The following is a 26,478-nucleotide window of genomic DNA, read 5'->3' as shown; positions in this document are numbered from 1 at the left end:
TCAACTTCCTATCTACTAACATTCAGATCCCTAGTCTCTGATCAGTTTCTTCTAACATAATCCCACTAATATAATTTATGACATTGGATATCTAATCATGCCAAAGTGCATGAATTTACATTTACTGACATTAAGCTAACATCCATTTTCCCATGCTCACATTTCCAGCCTATTCCAGTCATTCTGCAATGCTGCATTCCTCATTTACCCTGCCTAACTTTGTATCATCATCAAATAACTGGCAAATACTTCCCAGTGTCATGAATGTAATGATTGAATAACAATGGAGACTAAGGACTGAACCTTGTGGGACACCATTGGTTACCTTAAATCTTGCAGACTCACATCCCCCCCCCCATATATCACTTTTTAATATCTGTCAGTCAACATCCTGTTAACCATGCTAATAGTTTATAATCCAATCCCAATTTATGCAACAGTCTTCAATGCTGTATTCTGTCAAAAGCCTTAGCAAAATCCAAAAGTATGGTGTATCCATTTCCTTTGTCTAGCTCAATGGTAACATTATTACAGAATGCGAGCAAGATGCTAAAACATTACCATCCCTTAGTAAACCCATGCTGTTCATTGCAAAGTAGAGATTCTCTATCAACTCATTTCGGAATGCAAGCCCTAACCAAGTTTTCCAAAATGTTCACCTCCACTCCAGTGATAGTGATAGATTGATAATTGGATACATCAGTCTTTGTGCCATTATTATGTAATGGGATTACCACATTCTTTCCACTCCTGTGGAATCTTCCTTGTTCTGAGGCTCAAATTATATAGCCTGGTCAAATGAATAGCCAGTTCAGCTGAACACTCTTTTAGCGAGTGTGCTGATATCCCATCAACCCTTACTACTGAATTCTTATTCAGTTTTTGCAACAGCTCTAATACCTTCTCCTCATACACCTGAGTTTTTTTCATCCACTGACAAGGTAGCAGTGAGTTCAATGTTGCATACACCAGGTTGATAGCTTTTAGCAAAATGGGTACTCAGTTGAACAACCTCTTCTGCATCTGTCACCCTCACACCATCTTATAACTTTCATAACAGACATCCTTATGCACACCATATTCCTTCCACATTATCCTTTTTTTTTTTTACGTATCTCCTGCTTGATAAGATTACATATCACCATTTGACTCCTACTCTATTTATCTTTGAACTCTCGTGACACATTCTGATCTTGCATCATTTAAGTAATTTTTAAATGCTTCCCATCCAGCAACCAATACCATTGCGCTGAACCCAGTATACTCCTCAGTTGGTTACAATATCTTGCTTTGTAGTTCAGCATATAACTGTTTCTGAATGGGACATTCATAAACTTAGTTACTTGCCAAGTGAGTACCACATGATCACTGTCACCAACTAGAGGCATAATAGTTGTCTTTAACTGAAACACCCTCTGATACTATAATCTCACCTCAAGTTCCTTTTGTCACATGCTGCTTAAAGAAGTTGTCTTGCAACAACTCAATAAATTCAGTTTCAATCTCATGAGATTTTACTTGTATCCAGTCAATGTTTAGATAATTAAAGTCCCTCGTTATGATTACTCTTTTTGCACCAATTATTATTATTATTATTATTATTCAGGCCTCCATGGAGTCAAAAGACTCGTCGTGGGAGGTCCTTCCTAAGAACATAAAGTCTGTCAAGACTCATCGAGGGGAGGTTCTCCCCTAAGAAACACAAAGTCTATCATAGCACTCCTTAAACTCATTGACCATTCTCACTCTCACCAGTCTATCAGGCAATGCATTCCACGGCCCAACCACCCTCCATGCAAAGAAACCACTCCTCACCCTCTTGCCCACAGTTTCCTTTCGTAACTTCCAGCGATGGCCTCTTGTCATTATTATTATTATTATTCAGGCCTCCATGGAGTCAAAAGACTCGTCGTGGGAGGTCCTTCCTAAGAACATAAAGTCTGTCAAGACTCATCGAGGGGAGGTTCCCCCCTAAGAAACACAAAGTCTATCATACCACTCCTTAAACTCATTGACCGTTCTCACTCTCACCAGTCTATCAGGCAATGCATTCCATGGCTCAACCACCCTCCATGCAAAGAAACCACTCCTCACCCTCTTGCCCACAGTTTCCTTTCGTAACTTCCAGCGATGGCCTCTTGTCATTATTATTATTATTATTCAGGCCTCCATGGAGTCAAAAGACTCGTCGTGGGAGGTCCTTCTTAAGAACATAAAGTCTGTCAAGACTCATCGAGGGGAGGTTCCCCCCTAAGAAACACAAAGTCTATCATACCACTCCTTAAACTCATTGACCGTTCTCACTCTCACCAGTCTATCAGGCAATGCATTCCATGGCCCAACCACCCTCCATGCAAAGAAACCACTCCTCACCCTCTTGCCCACAGTTTCCTTTCGTAACTTCCAGCGATGGCCTCTTGTCATCACTCCTTCCGGCTGTTCAACCAAGTGAAAGAACTCCCCAGTGTCAACCCTGTAACCACCTCTCAACAGTTTAAAAGTTTCAATCATATCACCTCTCCTTCTTCTATCCGCCAAACTCTGCAGTCCACATTCCCTCAGCCGATTCTCATAACTGTCCTTGTACAGTCCTGAGACCATCTTTGTCATCCGTCTTTGTATCTTTTCCACAGTTAATTTATCCCCTTCAAATCCTGGGGACCAAATCTGAGAACAATAATCCAAGTGTGGTCTGATCAGAGACTCATACAATGGAATGATAACCCTCTTATCTCTACAGGTCAGTGTCCTCATAATTGCAGCAATCCTCTGTGTTACCTTCACCACCTTTGCAATATGTCCCCTAAACTTCAGGTTTCTATCAATCATCAACCCCAGATTTCTTGTCTCCCCAACTTCCTCCAGTATAACTCCTCCCATAGAGTATGCAGCATCCCATCGATGTTTCCCAAACCTCAAGACCTTACATTTTGCTGCATTAAACTGACATCCTCCATTCATTAGCCCATCTATCTAGCTTATTCAAATCCTCTTGCAGGGCTGCTGCATCTGCACTATTACTAATAATCCTTCCCAGCTTCGAATCATCTGCAAACAACTGAATATCCTCTTGCAATCCACTGACAATGTCATTGATATAAAGGTTAAACAATATAGGTCCCAGTACTGAGCCCTGTGGGACCCCACGTAACCCTCTGCTTCCTTGAAACTGCCTCACCATACACAACTCTCTGATACCTATCGGACAGCCAATCCTGAATCCAGTTGACCAATCTGACATCCAGACCCATGTGCTGCAACTTAAATATCAGCTTATCATGTGGCGCCCTGTCAATTGCCTTTGCTAAGTCTAAGAATATGGCAGTATATGCCTTTCCCTCATCTAATGTCTTGTAACTTTATCATAAAAGGCTAGCATATTACTAAAACAAGAGCGCCCCTTCACAAATCCATGTTGACTCTCACAGATAACATTACCCCCGTCTGCCCAGTGCTGTATACGGTCCCTCACTACTTCCTCCAAGATCTTAACAACTACTGATGACACACAGACTGCTTATGATAATTCTTCTTCTTCTTCTTCTGCAGCTTCTCCCACTTAAGTGGGGTCAATGTTTATTATGAGTCTCCTCCACACCTTCCTGTCTTGGGCTGTCACCACATTCAAGTTCTTCATCTTCAAGTCCTCTTCTACCAGCTCCCTCCATCTCTTCTTTGGCCGCCCACGCTTCCGCCTTCCTTGCACATCCATCTGCATGACCCTTCTTCCCACATATTCGTCCTCCCTCCTCATATTTAGTAAATTGTCTTGATTTACCAAATTATTTGATAATAATTTATTAAATAATTGTCTTTATTTGGTAATGCATTCCTTCATCACTAGCAGCCGATCCACCAGATCTGTAACATCCACTATGAATCTGATGTTAGATTCCTCCTCATACCAGAAGGCTTCAAACTTACTGTCACATGAAAAACTGTTACTAGTATTACAGTCATAGGTCTTAACACTAACCGGATTCAAGTCATTGGATACCATTAGCAGTGCACCCCCTCTTCTCTTGTCTATCCTTCCTAAAAATACTGTACCCTTTCCACTCGATTGGTATGTCTGATTTTGATAGCCAGGTCTCACTAATGCCGACAATTTGAGTTCCCACACATATTGACAAAGGCAACAAATTCTATTCCCTTGTTTCTGATAATCCTAGCATTCATGTACAGGCATAATACCGACAGAATAATAGTACCAAAAGTAACGGAATAAATAGTACAGACATACTATTAATAACAGGAAGAATAATAAATAATAAAATAGTAATGATAACAAATAGTAAAACAGTAATAGGAACATAATAAATACTACACATACATCCTTTTTAGCGTCCAAATATAAGTATCCGCTTTTCTTTCTTTCTTTTTTTTTTTTTTTTTTTTTTTGTAAGTAAAGTAAATTAAAAATGGTTTCTCCTCTCAATAGTATATCATCTACTAAGACAGTTTCATCAAAATCTCAAGCAATATCAAAACCTCCATAACATCCGAATGCAAAACGGGCATACACAGCCAAAATACGAAATCATGCCAACGTAGGAATTCTCATTTAGTGCCTCATCAGAATGTACAATGGACTATCATCACAATGACACAATACTTTAATAATCCAAATTCTCCAAGTTTGTTTTTATTTATTATTTTTTTAAAGTACGAACAGTTGTTAGAATGAATTTTTTTTACATATCAAGGCTTTCCCCTTTATTAAATATGTTTTAAATATATAATACAATTCATTTTATATATGTGCCTTTTTTAAGGGGTAGATAGTGCTCTTAAATAATAAATAAATAATATATAATAATCAGCCAACTCCTTTTAATCCCTTGTAAGGGAGTAGGCAAGACCTTTGAGCCCTCTCTAGCTTTTGGAGACTAAGTGGGGCAGTTCAATCTCTGCCGTAAGCCAATCAGAGATAGCTGGCCCATGGCTATCACTAATCATAAACAGCAACCAATGAAGGGCCGGAAAAATAAGTGCTGCCGTCTCTTGGTATCTAACCCTAACAGGATATGTTACTGTCTGATAATGTGGGTTTTATGGTCGATTTTCTTGAGTTTATGGGAAGAAAAATGTAGTTTCCGGGAGAAAAAACTCTCTTGCCTGTGCCAGACAGTGCTCTTTTATTCGCCTTTTTTTCTCGTATTCCTAATCCTAATATATGTATTATTGTGATAGTGCAAGTTATACTGTCGATTTTTTTGAGTTTAGAGTTAAAAACTCGTTTTTTGTTACAAGCAGAGAAATGATAGGCCCACAATTAGGAGAGGTCCCGATATTGCACAGAGCCCAAACTGGACGTAAATTTTCTCTATCTCTCTGTAGATTCCCCTACTTAAAGTTAAGTTACGGAGACCAAACAGAGATACATTACAGGCAGAGCCGGCGCTAGGGTATTTTCCGCCCACATGCAATGTCTATCTAAGCGCCCCCCTGTAACGATCTGGGCGTGTGTGGTTCTTTTACGATAATAAAAATTTAAATTATTTGAAATTTCTTAAATAAATTTTGACAGAACAGCCACACGTTGGTTCGCTAAATGAAACGAACCGGGTGTGCTGACTAGGCAGGATAATCGTTAAAAACCCGATTATTCCAAAAATTCTCAAAAGTCAAAGCAAATTTTGATAAAGCCACTTCACTTTAATCGTTGAATATAATGCTACAGGGATTATAGCCTTCTCACCGATCCGAATCGCTAACAAAATCAAAATGAATTTTAATTAAAGTTAAAAGTTGTTTGAACTAAAGTTTAAAAAATTCTTGCATTTTACAAGTTACTAAATTCTTAGTAACTTGTAAAAAAAATTTTAATAATTTTTATAAGTGGAACTATCTTTTAGGAAAATAAAAGAAACTCAAGATATATGAGAAAATAAGAAAAGAATTCAGAAATAATAAGAACATTAATATAAGTATTCAATAAATAACATCTTTACAGAATAACAGAAAATAAATTAAAATTCATAAATATATTTGAAATTTTTTAAATTAAAAGTTTATTTTTCGCTTGGTTAGAGTATAATAAATTTAGTTTAATCCTTTATCCAAGTGTGAGCAAACAAAGTTTGTGCCTGAAAGTATCTTCAGGACTTGTGGCCCTTCCCTTAATGCATAACATTAGACATATCCGCAAGGAGATGTGTTTTGCATTATGGGAAATACTGAGATAGAAGTGTTGGCAGCTTGCTCCACCTTTGCAAGGAGTGCCCTAGTGTTGTACCACCTTACCCCAGTCCCGAAGATACTTTCAGGCGCAAACTTTGTTTGCTCACACTTGGATAAAGGATTAAACTAAATTTATTTTTAATTTAAAATTTTAGAGTTTTTGATTTCATATTCACAAAATTAGAAATAATGGTCTTAACGTCTAATTCCGCATATATATCATTTTCAATATCTATTAACGCCAAACTAACAAGCTTTTTTGTGACATACTAGTTCTTAAGTAGGTTTTAATCAATTTCAACTTGGAAAAGGAACGTTCACCGCTCGCTACACTAACAGGTAAGGTTAATGGTATTCTTAAAGCAATTGAAAAGTTAGGGAAAGATAAATTATTGGACACAATGAAATTAAGAATATCGAAAGTGTTTTGAATATTTAAATTATCCTTCCGAAAAATATCCCGGACAGCACATAACTCGTGATATAGTTCTATTGCATTTACGCCTTTATTGTCACCGTCCTTCAAGAGAATCTCTAGATCGTCACAATTTTTTCGTAAATCTTCGTTATTAATTTGTAGTAATCTATACAAGAAATTGAAATTATCATAATATGTTTTTAGTTGTTCAAAACGTTCTATTAACGAACACATTGCAACATCTAGAAGTGTGTAACACATTCACTCTAAATTTATCTTCTGCGATTGTGGCGTTTTGTCATGATGCTCGTAGTCAAATTGTCGCGTCTTCTTTCGTCGTCAGACTTCCGTACCAGTTTTAAATTCTTGTTCTCCGTCCACCTTTTCACTCAGTTGTTTTGCCGTTTCAGAACTTCTTTAAAATTTGTATCTGATCGATACTCTTGTAAGAATATTTTTAAGTTTTCAATAGATTCTAAAGCAAGTGTAATGTTCATATTTTTGTCTATAAGCATTTTACTCACAGGGTTTATTCTGTTAAGTAAATCATGCCCAGTTATAAGAGCAAATAAATTTGTAGTCCTTTACTTTAGCACATAATGTTTGTGCTTCGTGCTGAGTTTCTTTATTAAAATTTTCATTATTTAAAATTTCAAAAAGTGCATCGTAAATTTCCGTAACTGATATCGTAGAGGACGGATTGCATTAATTTTATTTTCCCATTGCGTTTCTGATGGCTGCTTCAATGTTAATTTTTTTTTATGAACTTTAAAAGGATTGCTCAATGTTTGTAAGAGAATGAAAAGAAATTGTATATTTCTTGAATAATTGCAAACAAACTAATTGTATCGGCATTCACTTTGGCTCCATTGTTAATGATTACATTTAGAGTATGAGTAGCACATGGCACGTAAAAATCTCGAGGATTTTTGTTTAAAAGCAAATTTTGGAGCCCATATTTTTTCACTTTCATATTTTCCCCATTGTCATACCCTTGACCTCGCATGTCTTCAATGGGAATGTTCCATTATTGTTGCACATAAACCACGTCCTGTGGAATCTGATATATCTGAAAAACCTAAAACGTTTTCCCTGATCGTGACAATTCCATTGTCACAGGAAACAAAGCGAATAATAATGGCCATTTGTTCTGTTTTACTTACATCAGGTGTGCAGTCTAAAATTATGGAATAATATTTAGATTTTCGAATTGATAATAAAATTGTCTCCCTGATTGCATTACTTAAACTTTCCAATGTTTCATTTTGACTGTCTTTACTCAAATAGTGTACTCTATTGTTTCGTTGTAGGGTCCTTTCAATATGATTTTCCATAACGGGATCAAACTTCGCACACAGTTCGATTAATTTTAAAAAATTACCGTTATTCCTTTCATATAATTTATCAGATGATCCGCGAAAAGCTAAATTTTGGCTACCAAGGAATTTTATAATTTCATTCAAGAGTTCTTAAACACTCGTCCAATGTTTTTTCTTTTCCATTGAGTCTGGCAATCAACAGTAGTTTTGTTTTTTAAATTTTTATCAAGTTCCTTCCATTTTAAGAAATTTTTCATGTAGTTAAACTAGTCTCATGTATATGCAAAGTTGTACTTACATTTCTTCAATCGTTATAACCTTCTACAAGACTATTTGATTCGGTAGGTGCGAAAGGTTTGCAACAAAAGCAAAAAACAATTTAAAGTTTCGGAATAATTGAGCCATGTTCTTTGCACGAGCTCACCGTTTTCCATTTTTCTATTATAATACGTGTCGCCAAATTTTTATCCATATGTATCTCTGGGATATATTATATTTTTCTTTTGAACAGGCCCCATTTCAATTAAAACAACTCGTAATTTTTCATCAATATTTCCCCATTCACCTGGATCTTCTAAATTTACAGAGACTAACAATGTGTTAGTTTTGTGGTCAACTACAGCTAAATCTTCTCCTAACTGTTTTTCACTTAAATCATGCGTCTTGTTATCTTGTTCAATAGGTTCAATAGTCCTTTCATGCAAACTGGATGATGTGCACGGTTCTTCAACCCTGATTTCTGATGTATCAAGTTGGTTACAATCTGCATCGGAATATTTTAATATTTTAACAAATTTATTAAGAGCCCCAGTTTGTTTCTTAACATCTCCTTCTTTCGCAGCATGACGCTTAAGATTTTTGTGCACCGGATAACTTTTTTAAAATTTTTGATTCCATTTCTATTTTATACCCGCAAGAAATTATTACACAACACGATACAGAGATGAAATAACAGTTCGCACTGCGCTACTGTCAGTAGCCTGCTGAGATGCGTACCATATTACTGGTTAACTAGCAACAAATGTTTTGTACGAAAATTTTCTGCACATAAAAACCGTTCACCATTTCACTTTAGAAAGATTGCAGTAGACACAACATTCTGTAGGCAAGCATTTAGCCTGCTCTTGCTGCAAAATTGTAAACAGCCGGCTGATCAAAGAGGCGGCAATATACAATTTTTTAAAAATTTTTATTCGGTGTATCCGACCTTATTTATTTTAATATTGATCATTCTAAGAATTTTTTTGTTTTCTTGATAAAAATTTTGTTTCTTAAAAAGGAACTTATGAACGGTGCCCTGGCGGCGGCGCCTGCATGCCCGCTTCCGCCGGCCCTGATTATATGGTATATCAGCAGTAGAAATAAAAGTAGAAAAACTCCAGAAGTTCAGCTACCCTATAGTGAATTCTATAGCTAAATACCTATCATAAATTTCCACCAACCCACTTTCAGTTCACTCTAATTAAACACATGCTAAAACAACTCAAAAATATGCAATCGTCCAATAAACGTCGATTTCAGAAATGAAAGTTTTGGATGTGCTAAATGAAAACCACTAACTTATCGAAAAACGTTTGGGAATAAAAGACGCTACAGGATTTATTTTTGCATTTTATGTAAACATCAGTGTCACTATATCCGCTGTTGAGATGGATAAGAGAAAAAACACTTACTTTTGAAAGTCTTTTTGCTACATCTCAATTTCCAGAGTGAAAAAAAGAGTTATTTTACATGTATCATAACTTGCGATACGTGGGATTCATTGAAACACGTACCTCCGAAGGAATACTTGATATATATTAGCCATGCTCTTCCTTTGCCAGAAATCAAACCTGCATTACCTGAATGCCCCTGACAAAAATTTTCATGACTGCTTCAGCTTTTAAATGAGCAAAAAAAAAAAAAAAAAAAAAAAAACTTCATTAATATGCATACAGGAATTAATCCAGTTCGAGAAGTACACAATTCGCATGTTGTTTGTAATTTATTGGGATTCCTGAATCATAAGGGTCCCATATTATTTTTAGGCTGGGGAAATGACCCAGGATGTTCCGGTATGTGCTGTCTACACTACCTATTACTGACTAAATTGAGAACTGGCTCACAAAAGGCAGTTTTTATGATTTATCACATGGGTACTTTCGTGTAGTATGTAGACATGTCGCAGAATGCCGACAAACATTTCACCAATCACTAACCATTTGCACAATACCTGTCATACTTCACTTTTAGTCTATTCACTGACAAAGCACTCGCTCAGCTGACCTTGGCTATTCCAATCACTCAACATTCTCCAAACAAAAAATCTAATCCTTCACCTTTAACTATATACTCTTACTCAATTGCCAGGGATGACTCTGGATGCTCTTCGCACTAGTCAAGTACTGAAAAAATTTTCTCTGTATATCTTATAAAACTTTAAGTAACTTGTGTGGCAGTATCATATCCTTCCCTCCCCCTCCCTTTTCTACCTACCAACTTTCCATAGCCCAAAAAATCTTCAATTTGCCCTCATAAGGAGCATTCCATGACCTGCACCATCTTTATCACTCACCTCTTGATCCTTTCCACCTTCCTTCACTTCCCAACAAATCCAGGTGACAGATCAAGGACAACAATCTAGATGGGATAGTATCAGAGCCTATAAAGAGATATAACTTCCTTATCTCAGCTTTTCAGTTTGTTCTTCAATAACCAGGCAATCCTATGAGCTATTTTAGCCAACTTTGCAATATGATCTATGAACATTAATTTACAGTTTACCAGCATCCCCAAATCTCTATCTAGTCTTATTTTATTTCTTTAGTCCAGTTCCATTATTATAACACACAACTGGTAATATTTTCACCACAAAATGCATAACATTATACTTTCCCACATTAAATTGGGCTGGTTTTCACAGTGCCCTTTGGAAAGACTAGAGCTCAAATCCTATCTAGGATACAGAGAACTTTTATCAGGTCTTTCTAACTGAAGATGGTTAGCTAGTCTCATACAGCGAAGTTATTCGGGTGACATGCCATTAAGCCTAACATGCAAGTTAAAATAAGACTAGATATATTCTCTAATGCCTTTTCATCCTCAAGGGGTTTAAATCTCTACTGTTAGTTAGCAGTATCTCTAGGCAATAACCCCACAAGAAAGTTTCTTAGTGGGTTATAAGGCTCTTATAACTACTAAGAAACGAAGGCAATGTCTATTAGCGGTAAGTTTAGAGGGCGGGAAAAACTTTCAAAACTGTATCTCACTCATAAAAGCAGCGTGTTTTTTTATTATTATTAATTATTATAATTTGTAATACATATGTTCTTGAATTTAGGGGCAGATGTACATACAAATGTATATTCAAATGCTAATTGGAAATGGGAAATTTGCCACTGTAGGAATGCACTCAATATCAATAAGTGAACACCTACTAACTATAGACAGGACTATTGCTAGATTATATGGTGCCCCTGGAAAAATAATGCTTTTCCAGGGGCACCATATAATCTAGCAATAGTCCTGTCTATAGTTAGTAGGTGTTCACTTATTGATATTGAGTGCATTCCTACAGTGGCAAATTTCCCATTTCCAATTAGCATTTGTATATACACATGCATAGTCATAAACAATGAATTTCCTTTTTTTTTTTTTTGATTATATACACATGCATAGTCATAAACATTGAATTTCCTTCATTTTAAAAATAATTTCACAATCAAATCACTGTTTTTACTCCACTGGGGGAGTTTTGAGGTTTTCTAGGAAGGAACTTTTTTTTTCTAGTGATTTTTTTTTTTTTTTTTTTAAGTTTTTTTCCCTTCCTTCACGCTTTCAAGTTGGTCGATCGTTGGTACTGGCAAATAATGTTTTTCTCCTGAAGAACTGATTTTTAATCCTGTAGCTGCGAAAATTACGCCATAGAATTCTCGGTATTTCAGACAATATGCAAGTTAAGGAGTTAGGATTATTTCCTCCGTAGCTCAATTGGAAGAATAATGGTACGTTGTACCCTTCGATTGGAAAAAAGGCATGAATTCGATTTTCGCGGGAAGAGAGGAATCTTTACATGTTTTTTTTTTTTTTTCTTTCTTTCAGTTGAAGGTGAGTTAGTCGAGCTCATAAGACGGTAGCAGGTTTTTTTCCCTCCCGGAAACTCGGATTTTCATCCTGCGTACCCCACCAACAACATACTGTTGTTGGTGGTGATGGGCGGTGGATGGCGTTGATGGTAGTTGTGTGTAGTAGGGAGAGACGGTGTGAGTTTGTAGCAGAATGGAGTGGAATCCTTGGACTCCTAGAAGGTGTCATGTAATAATAATAATTATGAGATGGCAGACGTCGGTTCTATACTCTTGTCCGCGACGTTTTCGAAATTATCGTTACCATGAACTTAATTATATGTCATGATTAAGTGTATAAGCCAGCCACTTACTGAACTCCAAAACTATTTTTTATGGAGGGAACTCTTTTAGGGCTAAAACAATTCATTCAACTCACTTTTGGAAATAAAAAGGCATTAGGAATAAAACGCTGTGTTCTCTCAGAGCCTCAACACGTAATAGATAAAATATTTTTCACAAGAAAATGGATATTAAGATAAGATGTCTAATCTTGGATTTGGTAGCCAACGATGATGCCAATTGACGATACTGGAAATGAGAGCCTGTGTAGCTCAGTAGAAGTCGCATGTGCTTCCACAGCGCTAGACTGTGCAAAGAATGGCGACCTAAATTCATTTCTAGTCGCCGACTAGAGAAACTTTTTCTAAGCCCTTTTTTCGACCAGTTTCTTAGTCGATCTCTGGCACAGGCGAATAAGTTTTTCGTTCCGTAAACTCAAGAAAATCGACCCTAGAACCCACACTATTTCAGACAGTAAATATAGTTAGGATTAGAGACCACGAGATAGTGGCACTTGTCAGCCGCCTATCTTCACCGAATGTCGTGTATAATTAGTGCAGACAAATTGGATCAGCTGTCTCTGATTGGCTATTGGGCTAAAATGGCCTCGGCCACGCTCTATACGGAAATAAAAAGGCGTTAGCTGATTTTAATAAGAAAGGATATGGATAGTGGGTAAAAAAGTGAACACAAATAGATGAAGGGATCTGAAAATATTAACAGAGAGAAAAAAAAATATTCGGGATAAGAGGACTGCTTTGTCCTCTTATCCTATCCGATAATCTCTCTCTCTCTCTGTAGCTTTCCCAGTTACAGAGACGAAACAGAGATATATTATAGGGTATATCAGTAGTATAAATAAAATGAAAAAAACCTTCAGAAGTTCAGCTACCCTAGTGAATTCTATAGCTAGATATCCAATAATAAACCAATATACTAAGATAATAAACCGAAAGGCTATAAACCAATATACTTTCAGTTCACTCTAATTAAACACGTGCTAAAATCACTCAAAATATGCAAAGCGTCCAGAATTTCTGGTTGCTACATCATCACAGAAGCCCGATTCCCGTCTTCTTGTCAATAAACTCATCTAAGAAATTAGCTGTATCTAATTCATCATGCTATATGATAGTAACATGCAACCTGCGGTTAGTAGCAGAAATTATGAAAATAAAAACTGATCTCTTAAGAATACAGACGAGCAAAGCGACATACGTTATATTGCCATATGCCAAACTGTTCTGCTATATTAAGATGTGAATTGCGATATCTACTACTAAGAAATCGTAAGGCGTTGTCCCGACTACACTTGTCGGAAAAGACACTAGTATCTGATGGTATTGCATTATGGAAGCATTGTAACAAGCGTACAATTGATATATTTTTTAAAAAATTTATTCGCCATCCACGAAAGTAAATAAATTGATATTACAAAGGATGTACTATATTTTGGATGTCCTCCCCCTTGCCTCTCTTCTTACATGCAGTGAAGTAACCATCCTTCAGGGCATGCCACACATACTACAGGAACCCTGAACTTCCTACATTCAAAAAGTACAGCAGTGAAGTTGTTGCATAGGCCAGTCGCTAGAGAGAGTATGTTCTGTTTCTGCATATTTCTACACTTATTTTTATTATCTCTGTTCTACTTACTATCACTTGTACACTTTTTCTTTACATCTGTAATTGCAGGAAGATCTGCTGGTCACTATCCATTTATCGTCCAGCTTACTGAACTAACTTCTCCACTTTCGTATTACCTATCTTCATTATCTGGACACTGCCTCACACCGTTTTCCTCAGAAGACCTCCAGCTGTTCAGAAAAACATATCAATGGGGGTCTTTATTTCTTAACCACTTGTCCCCCTCCACTGCGCTGATGTGCTGCTGATAAACTTCTGTACACGTGTGCCTTCGCACACGTGTACAGAAGCTCATGCACTGTATGTATTTGAACCAACTCCTTCAACATATAGTCTCCAAAAGAGAAAATATGCAGACGATTTTTTTCTCATTGCAAAAGGATACTCCTTTGTTCCCCTTTCATTACAAAGGGCCTCTTAAACTGGCAGACAGTCTCCACTCTTAGCTATCACAAAAAACTGGCCCAAGGCTATCAGTAACTTTCAATAAGCATCTGGAGAGGAGAGTACGGCAGACAAATGAATTCATTTTGCATAATAATTCTTACTCATAAGAAGTTACAAAACTTATAGCTCAAACAGGGGCGCACCATCCATATGTGCAATGTGTGCGATGCACACAGGCGCCAGGATAGTAAAGGCGCTAAAGAGGAGGAAATACTTTAAAAAAATGTTTTTTTAAAGTGATTTTTTATTGGATGGGGGGGGGAGTAGGGGTGCCAACTAAAGTTTTGCACACAGGCGCTGGACACTACTGGCGCGCCCCTGAGCTCAAATAGCACCATTTATGGGTGGCTTAAGGTACAGAAAAGAGAAACGACACTTACTGATGTCCCTTTTGATTAGCTAGAGGTTTAGTCCATGGAATGAAATAAGAAATTGGTTGGCTTAAGGAAAGTGGAGGAATGACGGATGTTACTTCAGTAGAGTAACATTTGTGAAAGTACCTACAATCATAAGACAAGAAAACAAACTATCATCGAGATGAGGTTTGCGGTGAGCCTCAAGATAGTACAGGTATTCTAGATATCTCTTCTAGATAGTACAAGTATTAGTGATTAATTAAATCTAGGCAAAACTGGCCTTGCGGAAGTGACAGCGTTATCCAATATGTCGGTTATCATACTAAAAACACTGGATAAAACACTATGCTGTACATTTTTATTTCGTTGATTATGAAAATAAATGTTCTTTACATAGCATCTTTCATATTCCCAACTTATTTTCCCCTTAAGTTAACTGGATGTGAACCCAACATGCTAACATAATTTAAATGTAATGGTATTATAGTAAGGTTAATCCTATTTACATGTTCTGCTGTTTTCAAGAGACATACATTCTCCGGATGGTTTGCATGTTCACGAAAAATGTTCCCACTTCATTATAAGACTAGCTGATTCAACTTTAGTTGAAAAAACATAAGAGTTCCTTGCTTCTCTTAAACATGATTCGAGCCAAATCTTTCCATTCAAAAGGTATATCACTGATATCAACTGGGCTATAGAAGCTAACTCGAAAATTCGATGTTAATGTTATTATATTTATAAATGTAATAATATTATTAATTAATATAAATTATACAATATAAAATTAATATTAATTTCGATTTAATAAATAAATTTGCAATTGAATAGGTTAGTACATTGGGCAGAGGAGAATGGATGTAGGTACGTATAATGTTTGTCAAATTAAGAATTTGCAGTTTGGACACAAGAAATTACAGACTGTTGGAACTGTGCTTCAACATACCGAAGCAACTAGAGATCTAAGTGTGAATGTAGGATAAGGAATGGAAGTTCAGAGAACATACTTCAAAGGTGGTAAAGAGAGTGCAGTGATAACTGCTCTATCGAACGGGACATTGACGAGTAGCATTAAAGAAGCTATTGTTCCTTTGTTCTTCTGTATATGTTTGGCTAATGTAATGGCTTGATTTGAATCAAGATCTTATACACATCTGGACCAATTGAGCATGGCCTAGCCACCTGACATCAGATAAACAAAAGTGGAAACGTGTAGTGTCGAATAACTAAGATTATCATCTTTGTGCGTGTGCGTGCGCGCGTGTGTGTGTGTGCGTTCGCGTGTGTATACTGTGCAGAGTTTGGCTAATGGCTGGAAAAGGAAGGATATGATAGAGACATAATTGAAGGGATTTTTCAGTACACATACAATAGAGGGAGACTTCAATACAAGATATTAAGTAAAAGAACAAGGGTTATCCTTGAAAGTTAATATGTGAGTAATGTGCAGATTTTTCGTTTAGTGAGTGGTCCCATTGCTTGAAAATATAATGAACGCACTAACAGTGACTAAAAAGAAGTTTACATATTATTGGAACAAATATAAAATAGTATAAGAACACCATACGTAACATGGTGCAATGAATGCCATATCACATGCTTCACTAGTTCTTTCTTTTATGTTTGCTGTCTTTTGTACCTGTATCTAATTGTTTTGCTGAAGTAGTTTTAAAAAATGTGTATTTGTTGTTATAATAACTACATGAAAACTTTTAAATATCTTGAAAGGCGATAATCCCTAAATTTTCTGTCTTATGTTTCTGTAGATCAGTGGTTCTTAACCGGTGTTCCCAGGAACACTTATGTTCCGCCGATGAACGATGTTACATGACACTTTAATACGAAGCACGCCAATCTTGCTTCAAAAACTAAAGATTATTTCAAGAGATTGTTGAACATGCACGTTAAACAAGTAAAATATTTTGAAAAGACTGTTAAAATTTCCGATAAGGCACAACTTGCATCATATAAGGTGGCTGAATTAATTGCTGTAAAATTAAAACCACATACTATAGCAGTCTCTTATTTTACCAGCATGTAAAATAGTAAACATTATGTTTGGCGACGAAGCAAAAATGGAAATTATGAAAAGTCCTCATTCGGACAATACAATAGAAAATAAAATTAAAGAAATGTCAGATGATACAGAGAAAAGAGTTACCAAATAAACTCTACAAACAACATTTGCTTTACATATTAACGAGTCCACTGACATTAGCGGTAAAGTTCATATACTAGGATTCGTTCGTTTCATTAATGAAAACGAAATAGTGAATCAATTTCTATGCTGCAGAGAACTTACAGAACGTACAACAGGACAAGATATTTTTGACTCTATTACGTCATATTTAGAAAATTTTTAAATTTCATTGGAGCTGTGTGTAGGAATTTGTACGGACGGTGCTCCATCAATGGTAGGCTCCATAAAAGGATTTGCTACTCTTGCAAAGAAAATAAAGCCAAATATTATATCTACGTACTGTTTTTTTGCACAGAGAATCCCTAGTTTCAAAAACATTACCAGCAATATTAAAACCTGTACTGGATCAAGTTGCAAATATGGTAAATTACATCAAGTCAAGACCTTTAAAAGCACGCCTTTTTAAAAAAACGTTGCATATCTATGGAAGTCAAGTACGAATCTTTGCTTTTGCACACTGAAATAAGATGGCCATCCAGGGGTAAAGTGCTATTCCGAATTTTAGAACTTAAGAATGAATTATTGGCCTTTTTCAAAAGGAAGGTACAGATGCTTTTGCAAAATGTCTTCAAAATAATATTTGGTGCTAAAATAGCATATTTAGCCGATATTTTTAATTACTTAAATAGCGTTAATACAAGTATCCAAGGGAAAAATGAAAATTCACTGACAAATTGTCAACTTTTCAGAATAAAAGTATCTTTTTGGAAAAACCGCATATCAGAAAAAAAAAAATACAGTGGATATGTTTCCTTCGATTCATAATAAAATGTCGAGGGAATTATTTCCGTTATAACAGAACATTTAACGATATTGGAAGAAAAGATTTCAAGTTACTTTCTTTACTTAAATACACACAATTCCTACTTGAATACGAAATCCATTTGGCACAGTTAATACATCGAGTTGTGAATTTTCATTACAAGAAGAAGAACAATTAGTTACCTTGTCAAAGGATCATACTCTAAAAATGAAATTCTCTGAAATAACTCTTGAGGAATTTTGGATTTTTGTCCTAGCCGAATACCCAACTCTCTCCACAAGGGCAGTGAAAATTTTATTATAGTCTTCAACATCATATTTGTGTGAGCTCGGTTTCTCAATATTAACCAATATAAAAACTAAAAAGCGTGAAAGACTTACTAATATAGACAAAGAGATAATGGTAGCTATATCACATATTAGACCTGATATTGCTGAAATCTGCAAAAGCTGACAAGCTCAAGTATCGCATTAAAATAAGTTCCATTTTTATAAAAGGCAAGTTCATGCATATTTTTATTGTTAGTTTTATGACCCTAATGCTTTTGGTGTTCCCCAAATTTTTCTTATAATCAAAAGTGTTATGTGACTCGAAAAGGTTAAGAAGCACTGGTGTAGATGTTTAAGTTTATAATCAAATCATAGAGAAAATTTTACAAAAAAGAACCCATTTCAGAATGTCAGAGAGCAAAGTACAAAACTGAACTTCTCACGCATTGTTACTACAATTTATGCTGAATATCTCAGAGTGCCGATTTCCAAACTTTATGTTGCAGTACCTTAGGAACATTTCATTGCAACTCCAACAAATCTTAGAAACATTATTGCGTTTTCTTTTCTTTCCTAATAATAAATGTTTTAAAATATTCTTTGTGATAACTACATTTATTTAAAATATATTAATAACTTGAAACTTTGACAATTAATTACTCAAGATATATAAAGCAAATTAATATTTACACGCCTAAATACAGGGTGGTCATAAAATAACTTTCCCTCTTTGGAGGCATCTGTAGCTAAAACCAATAAACGGAATGAGACCAAATTTTATATTGAGCCTTTTGAAAGCATGGGGAGATGATTTCTGCAACAAAAAAAAAAAGATTTAGTACCAAAAGTCGCCGATAGGGGAAATTTTGGCGCTGGCGGAGCAGAAAACAAGCCGAAATTCTGGAGTTGTGAGTGTTGACCGACCCATTCAGATAAAAATGAGCCTCATCACCCCAAAATATTCTCCAAGGCCATTCATTGTCGATCTCTATTCGGGCAAGAAACGTTAGCGCGAAGGTCATGCGCTTATCATAATCTGAGGTAGTTAGTGCTTGCACACGACTGAACTTATACGGATAGAATTGAAGCATTTTCCGTAAGATTTTCCAGACTGTACCATAAGCATATCAAGTTTGCGAGCTATGGCACGAGCGTTTGGACCAGTACTGGTCCCTGTGTCGTCGAACACCGCAGTAGCAACGCCTGTTACTGTCTCTTCTTGCACTGCTTTCCGTCTTCTGCCAGGTCTAACTCCTAGTGATCCAGTTTCTTCAAACTTCTTAATCATAGTTCTCAGTGCTACATCTGACATAGGACCTGTACGCAGGTTATGAAGCCTTCTAAATTCCCGAAGGGCCGCTACGGCATTGCACTGTTTAAGGTAAAACAACTTAACAAGTAAAGCACGCTGAGGCAAGGTAGGACGCATAATGAGCACAATTCGTCAGTCATTCGAATAACTCCCTGAACGTTCCCAATCCCTTTTTAAGTGGAATTGGTGGCGCCGCTGTCACGTACGCACAGTAAAATTTGCATAATCCTTTTTAACTGCGTTTACTGCAAATATTTGACTGATTTCGGCTCCGCCAGCGCCAAAATTTCCCCTATCGGCGACTTTTGGTACTAAATCTTTTTTTTTTCTTTTTTTTTTTGTGGAATTCATCTCTCCATGCCTCCGAAAGTCTCAATATAAAATGTGGTCTCATTCCGTGTATTAGTTTTAGCTACAGATACCTCCAAAGAAGGAAAGTTAATTTATGGCCACCCTTTATTTTGAATAACATAACTAATATTACAAATATTTGTCATTTACGTAAGGTAAATTACATATATATTAATAATTATTTGGCCTTTTTTTCTTCTTTATGCTTAAAGTTTCTCACATTGCGATGTTCTGGATTTATAGGGTCACACATACTGTTGCAAATTATGTTAAGTTATTTGTACATTATTAGTGTACCCACTTTACAGATTCTTTTTTCTCTCTTCGAAGCCCTTGCGATGCATCTCACAGTTTGCAAAACTGTCCTAGAGGATAACTCAGAAGTATACAATCCTCAATGAACTAATATGTTTCGGTGACATGGCATGAATAAAAGGCTTAAATTAGTGCTTTAAAATTTGTAGTACTGTTTGACAGAAATATCTAGATAGTCATTAAGATCGAAGCATGCACTATACTACTGCAATTTAATATCAACCATAGAACCTATACGTCAAAAGTTGTTTTTGGAAGTTAATCCAGATATACAGACATCCAGGTTGTCTATTATCGTTCGAATTACATTTAATTGCGCAACTCAGATTGATTTACAGCAAAGTAAAAGATTAAACGTGTTTAAAAAAGGGATATGAGGAGGAGGAGGATTGCATTGGCATCTTTTGAAATAGGATGTGATATGCTTCCAGAAGATGTAGAATAATTTAACCCTGATATTTTGTAGTAATATTACTGGAGTAATGCAATCGCTTAAAAAAATCACATAACACAACCCTGATCGTACAAATCCACGCTACAAGCACATGTAACAGTCGCATGCAAATATGATTTTTACAAAGTAATATTCTAAAATTCCTGGAACATATTTGAAGATGTAAAGTCATTTAGTGATCCACAGTCATGTATCGCTATATGTCCGTGGCAGCGTGTGATGGACGGTACCAGAGGGATAAGACCGCCGGAGATGTTATGATTACATCAGAGAATTTGTTTATAAACATATTAAAGTTAGTGAGCATTCATGTGGTTTTAAAGTGGAAGGTGGTTAAACGGGTGAAAATTTCAGTTAAGAAGGATATACTGTACTTGGAGGAATTACAGAGCTAGTAATTACGACAAACTCAGGAGGATTGCTTGAGCGGTGAGGTGAGAAACTGCCTGGGAAGAATATTTGTTGGTTTATTTATTTTTAATTTAAAGGTCGAAGCAACTAAGGCTATGAGGCCAGTGTATTATGCCTGTAAATTACGTGAGGGACGAAAAACTCGAGTTTTCATGAGAAAAAATCTTCTACCTCCATGTCAGATAGGCTAACTCATCTTCAGCCGAAAGATGTTAGTAGTTCATGGGGAAATGGTTAAAGGATGTTTGAAGGAAGCAGGAGGATAAATCAAGTTTCAATTTCAAAAAATCGTACTTTCAATTTCTGTGAAATGTTTTCTAATCTAATAAGTTTTCTAATCCAATTTTGTGAACTCAGTTCATTCGATTTCATTCAAAACGCATTTTCGTTGAATGGAAAAAAAAAACCTATTTTAGCCCAGTGTTATTAATTTACAACAAGTAACTTATAAAAGATATTAATTGTTCTTAGCATTAATACCAAATTAGTTAACAAGAATGAATCAGTCATATAATTAACAGGAGAATACTGGTGGTCTTATATATAACCACAACTTTCCATAACTTTGGAAGGGGAAAGCAGTTATTGCTATTTATAGTTTGGTCCATGATGTAGGGCTATATATATAGGATCCTCAAGTTCTTGGTATTTGAATTTACTACTACTAAAGACTATAGCTTTTTTTTTTAACTTCATTATGTGTCTGCTGCTGATAGGATGCTATGTAGATTTATCTTGCTGAAGGATGTGATCCTTGTGCTCTTCTAAATAGACTTGTTTATTTACGGCCTCATGAAATAGGTTAAAAAACAGGATACAGAATACATTCTCAGAAATTAGAAGGGAGACCAGTGATCCTTAGAAGGTAAAAAAAAAATCACAATTTTTGCATACGATGGAACTTATTTAAACTTTTTGAAATATTGAAAATCTCTGGTTCTCATCTCGAAGTATTTTATTTAATTTCATATGCCAATATCTGTTTTATTTATTCAAGTAAAAAAAAAACAATTTATATAACCCCAAGGTAAATTCATGAATAGATCTGTAGGAAGACTTATGGTTCTACTCCAGGCTGTGACTAGGGAACTATCATATCTATCTCCCCCCCCCCCTCAACAGATTCAAGAGTTAGTCCATCTTTAATACAGCTAAGATCCTCCTCCGGGAAGAGACCCTATTTTTTTAACCCAGCAACTAAAAAAAACATCCACAGAATATTCACGAACATATATGAATAAATACTAGTTACGAACATCGTCTTTCAACTGCAGCAATAATTAAAGATGAAATCCTACGATTTCCAAAAAGGTAAGGCTAAAATGTGTTACCTACTTCTATTGTTTTACCATTAAAGGACATTAGAGAGTATACATATTTAAATGAAATAATTCTCGTTCGTGGCTTGCCTCTGCAATCATTTTGAAAAAATAAACCTCTTCAGAACATTTTTTTTTCTTTTACAAAGGGAAACAGAATTTTTTTATCCTGGTGTACACCCTTTAGTATTTTCGACAAATAACTACTCTTAATGGTCAGGTGTAGTTGTGTGCAAATGCCTTTGGTTGGTGAAGTTTATGAGTTTATTCATTTCATCTAATGCATTTTTGTTAAATTTTGCCGAATTAATAAATTTAATTTACTCAGTTAAAAAGAATAAAAATAATTATTGTCGATTGAAGCATTGATATTATCATCGTCTGAAATATTTTAAAATTCTTCAGTAAAATTAATATTTATATAACAATCTAATTTGCCTGAGTGGCTTCGAGATGGCTTTCACAGGGATAAATTGGCAGTAAGTTTAAGATTTGATTCTAGTCACCGATTAGACCTTTTTCTAGACATTTCTTCGGGTCGTTTTCCAGAGTTAGTCAATCTTTGGTAGAGATAAATAAGTTTTCTGTCTCCAGGAAGAAACCTAAGCTTTTTCCGTCGCAAAAATATTAATTTCTCTCTGCATATAATCCTAATTTTGAGTAAGAATACGAAATAGAGGCAACTGTCTGTGCATTCTTGTCAACTCTCATCGTGTCAGCAGCAACACCAGCTATCTACTAATTTTTAGAAAAGTTTGAACTCAATGCAGTGGCGCACTCAGGATTTAATCTTGGGGGGGGGGAGGGTGCCGAGCGCTCAAGATTTAATCTTGGTTGGGGTCGAGTTGAGTAGACGATTTGAGAATACACATTACACATTGCATACGACCTATGACTGAGCATCTGCAGTGATCGCCAACACATGATAACTGTGATCTCCTCTGGCCCGGCTAGGGCAAACGAAGTAGCGCCCGGTCCGCCAGAACACTACTTCGTTCGCCTTGGGTTCACAGCGGCCGTGATTCCTGAGAGCTATAGGGTATTCCAACCTTATGTGACCGCTAATTCATATAGAAACAGAAGACACAACATAACATAAATAAAAAATGAATTTTAATTAGGAAAAGATTTTTGGAAAATTTTCTAGTGTTTTTTCCTTTTTCTTTTTTTTTGGAGGGGTCCCCTTTCCCCCCCGGGTAAGTGCCACTTACTACAAATATTAACGCCATAAAATGGCGTTAATATTTGTAGTAGGTGGCACTTTGAGTCAGGCTGTTTTTATTTTTTTTTATTTACTTAATTTTTATGTTTATCCAACTTATTGAAAGGTTGTAAACCAACCGTATGTTAAACAATACTGTGATTGATTAAAGGGAGGATAATCCGCAAATCCTGCTGTAGCGACCCAACACGGGACATTCCCAAATTATCTGTCATTTGATTTTAATCCGAACTTATTTGCATTTACTTTCGTATTTGCTAGTATAATCTTTGTATGCCACCAAAATTTAACTCAGCTGACTCGGTTAAAATTTTTGACAGCAAAAGTACGAAAATTTGAACGCTGTGCGTCGCCAAATTGTTACTTCTATTTTAAATCTAATTTCTATCTAATGATGAATAAACAGTTATGGCAAACTTTCTTTCGCTCGGATAGCATTGAACAAATTATACAGAAATAGGATACGAGATAATCATCTTCACTTTATCTTCAGAATCCCAGTTTTAATTCAACAATCCCAAACATATAATCAATATATGTGTATATGTACGCTGATGTCTACAAGCTAAGGACGAACTACATTTTTACCTTTATATGAAAATATTTTTGCGACTACAGTCAAATGTAGACATAAATGTGTTATAAATTTCGTACAAATTAAATTGCAATACATTGTTTGCAAAAGTTACAAATTTCCTAAGGAAATTTGTAACTTTTAGGAATTAATGTACAGTGCTTACAGAAAACTATGCGAAGAGACATTTCAGTATGGAATATGTCCAACCCGAACTGCGATGCAGCTCTCACAACGTCGTATCATGCTTAGTACTGAATCTGGAGTTCTCGAGGCAAACTGGCCCATTCCTCCTTCAAAGCAAGGATACAACCTTGTTTGTTTTCTGGAGGAGAATTTCGAGCAGCAAAGCGTCTCCCTATTGCATCCCAAATGTGTTCTGTGGGGTAGAAATCTGAGGAGCGTGCTGGCCACTCGATTAATAACTCGATGATATTAATATTCGATTAATATCATCTATTCCCAGAAGTATCTCCACTGCTCGTGCACGATGTGGTGTGTCATTGTCATCCATAAAAATGAATTCTTCGCCTACAGAACATAACGTTGAGGAACTTCGTTGCAATATCGTTCACCAGTCATAATCCCTTTTTTTCAGCACTTATGCATCCATTAAGCATGCCTGCCCACACCATGATCCCAGCACCGCCTTATCTATCCCTTTCACGTACATTCTCGCGATGGTAAGCAGCACTACTTTCACTCCAGATCAAGTGATGTCTAGAATCGGAGGAAAGGCTAAAACGACTCTCACATGTAAAGAGTACATTAGCCCATTGGTGTCTTGTCCAATTTTTATGGATAGAGCACCACCAGAAATGTGCTGTACGATGAGCCGTAGATAAAGGGACACAGACTATAGGCCTACATGTCTCAGACATCTTGTCACAGTTTGTCGAGATATCGGCGTATGCTTGAATGGGAGCCGATTTGCAAGCTGACATGCCTTGGTGTGTCGATTACATTTTGCTGTTATAACCAAAAATCTGTCTTCATGCTGTAGAGTGAGGGCGACCTCTTTGCAAACGTGTGGAACACATTCCATTGGTTGGAAACTCTGCCCAGAGCCTGTATAGAACTCTAGTTGAGATTCTTAACTCTGGCAATATCACTAATTCTGCAGCCTTCCTCAAGCTTTCCAATAATTCTTCCCCGCGTGAAATCATCTAGAATTCTAGATGATCTCTTCGAGACATTACAGTTTGCATCTTTATTTTTTCACGAAAAGGACTTCCTTCAAACACAATTCGCTTAGCGCAGTCTTTTGCCTTTTATCCTGTTGAGTGCCACCACGTGACTCTGCGCGTGATTCAAAAATTTGTGTGTGTGTGTACCTGTTTTCTACTAGAAATCGTCAGTTATAATTGCCACAAGCTGATTCGTCTGAATTTGCGGTTGTAATCTTTAGAAAAAGTGTTTGTCTTTAGGTTTTGGATACCAGTGTATACTTATGTAACACAACAGTAGTACTGAATGAAAGAAGGTTTTTCATTTTTTCGCCTATTTTTTCCATTCAAGGTTTCCTTCAAATATAGTCACATTTGTTCTCTCTGTTTTGGAAATTGGCTGACATGGCTTCCGACCACTTTTCACTTGAAATCTGGTTCCGATGCCCGAAGAGGCCGGATACCATTGCTGTAAGGTTAATTTAATGTAACTTAATTTTATTTTTTTACACGTTACTTGAATCTCATAGTAAACATCATACAACCTTTTTTTTTATAGAGATTGCTTTTAATGGAATGTTCTTCTTTCATCTTTGACCCAAAAGTTAGTGAGACAGGCGTATAAACTGAATTTTGACACGCATATTAACCCGCTTCACTCGTGCTGTCTTATACAGGTACTATCTATTATGTCCACTGATGTGAACGATCCACCAACTAGTGTATGAGACTTGCTAAAGTTTTGTAAAATGTACGGGAATAAATCTCCATCTTTCTTACCAAGGGCATTGTCCCGACTGAACTGCAGAAGATCTTTCTACTGGAATTTTATTCATTTATTCATTATATATATATATATATATATATATATATATAATATTCATCAAAGCTTGATTTGCTTCCTCAGTCTTAAGAAAAGGCTGGTTATATTCCACTAATTCGAGCCCTACCCAAGGGCCTATGAGTTGTGGAAATACTTTCTGAAAATGAAAGCTGTGCCGAACAAAGCAGCCTTTTGCAGCTGCCCAATTTTTAATATATATATATATTAAAAATTTATATTAGCAAAAAGCAAAAAGTTAGGATATTCGGAATTCTGGTGTTAAGATAATTCTTCAATCCAAACAGTAAAATTCTTTCAAACCATTTTCAGGCCTTCAACAAAGCAGAGTGGCGAAAGTTACTCGCCACCTGTTCCCAAACATCCATATCACAACGGGATTCGAACGCACATCCTTTTTGTAGAGTAGAGACACTCGTCAAAAATTCGTCAGTTACCTAACCAATGTCAGTGAGATGTTAGATGGGATTTTAAAAACAGATAACACGCATACAAACAAGCAAAAAAAAATTGCACCTCACTAATG

At 36.1% G+C, this 26,478-nt stretch overlaps 1 protein-coding gene across 6 annotated transcripts in view; it reads right to left on the bottom strand.

Annotated features, from left to right (window-relative positions):
* Positions 1–26,478, bottom strand: part of LOC150108172 (uncharacterized) — a 318,721-nt gene that overhangs the window by 220,540 nt on the left and 71,703 nt on the right. The gene's annotated exons all lie outside the window — the stretch shown is intronic.

The sequence above is a fragment of the Typopeltis vanoorti genome, chromosome 3 (assembly GCF_054136105.1).
Source record: "Typopeltis vanoorti isolate ZY-2024b chromosome 3, IOZ_Tvanoo_1.0, whole genome shotgun sequence".
Lineage (NCBI taxonomy): Eukaryota > Metazoa > Arthropoda > Arachnida > Uropygi > Thelyphonidae > Typopeltis > Typopeltis vanoorti.
This window is presented reverse-complemented; position numbering and strand designations above follow the sequence as displayed.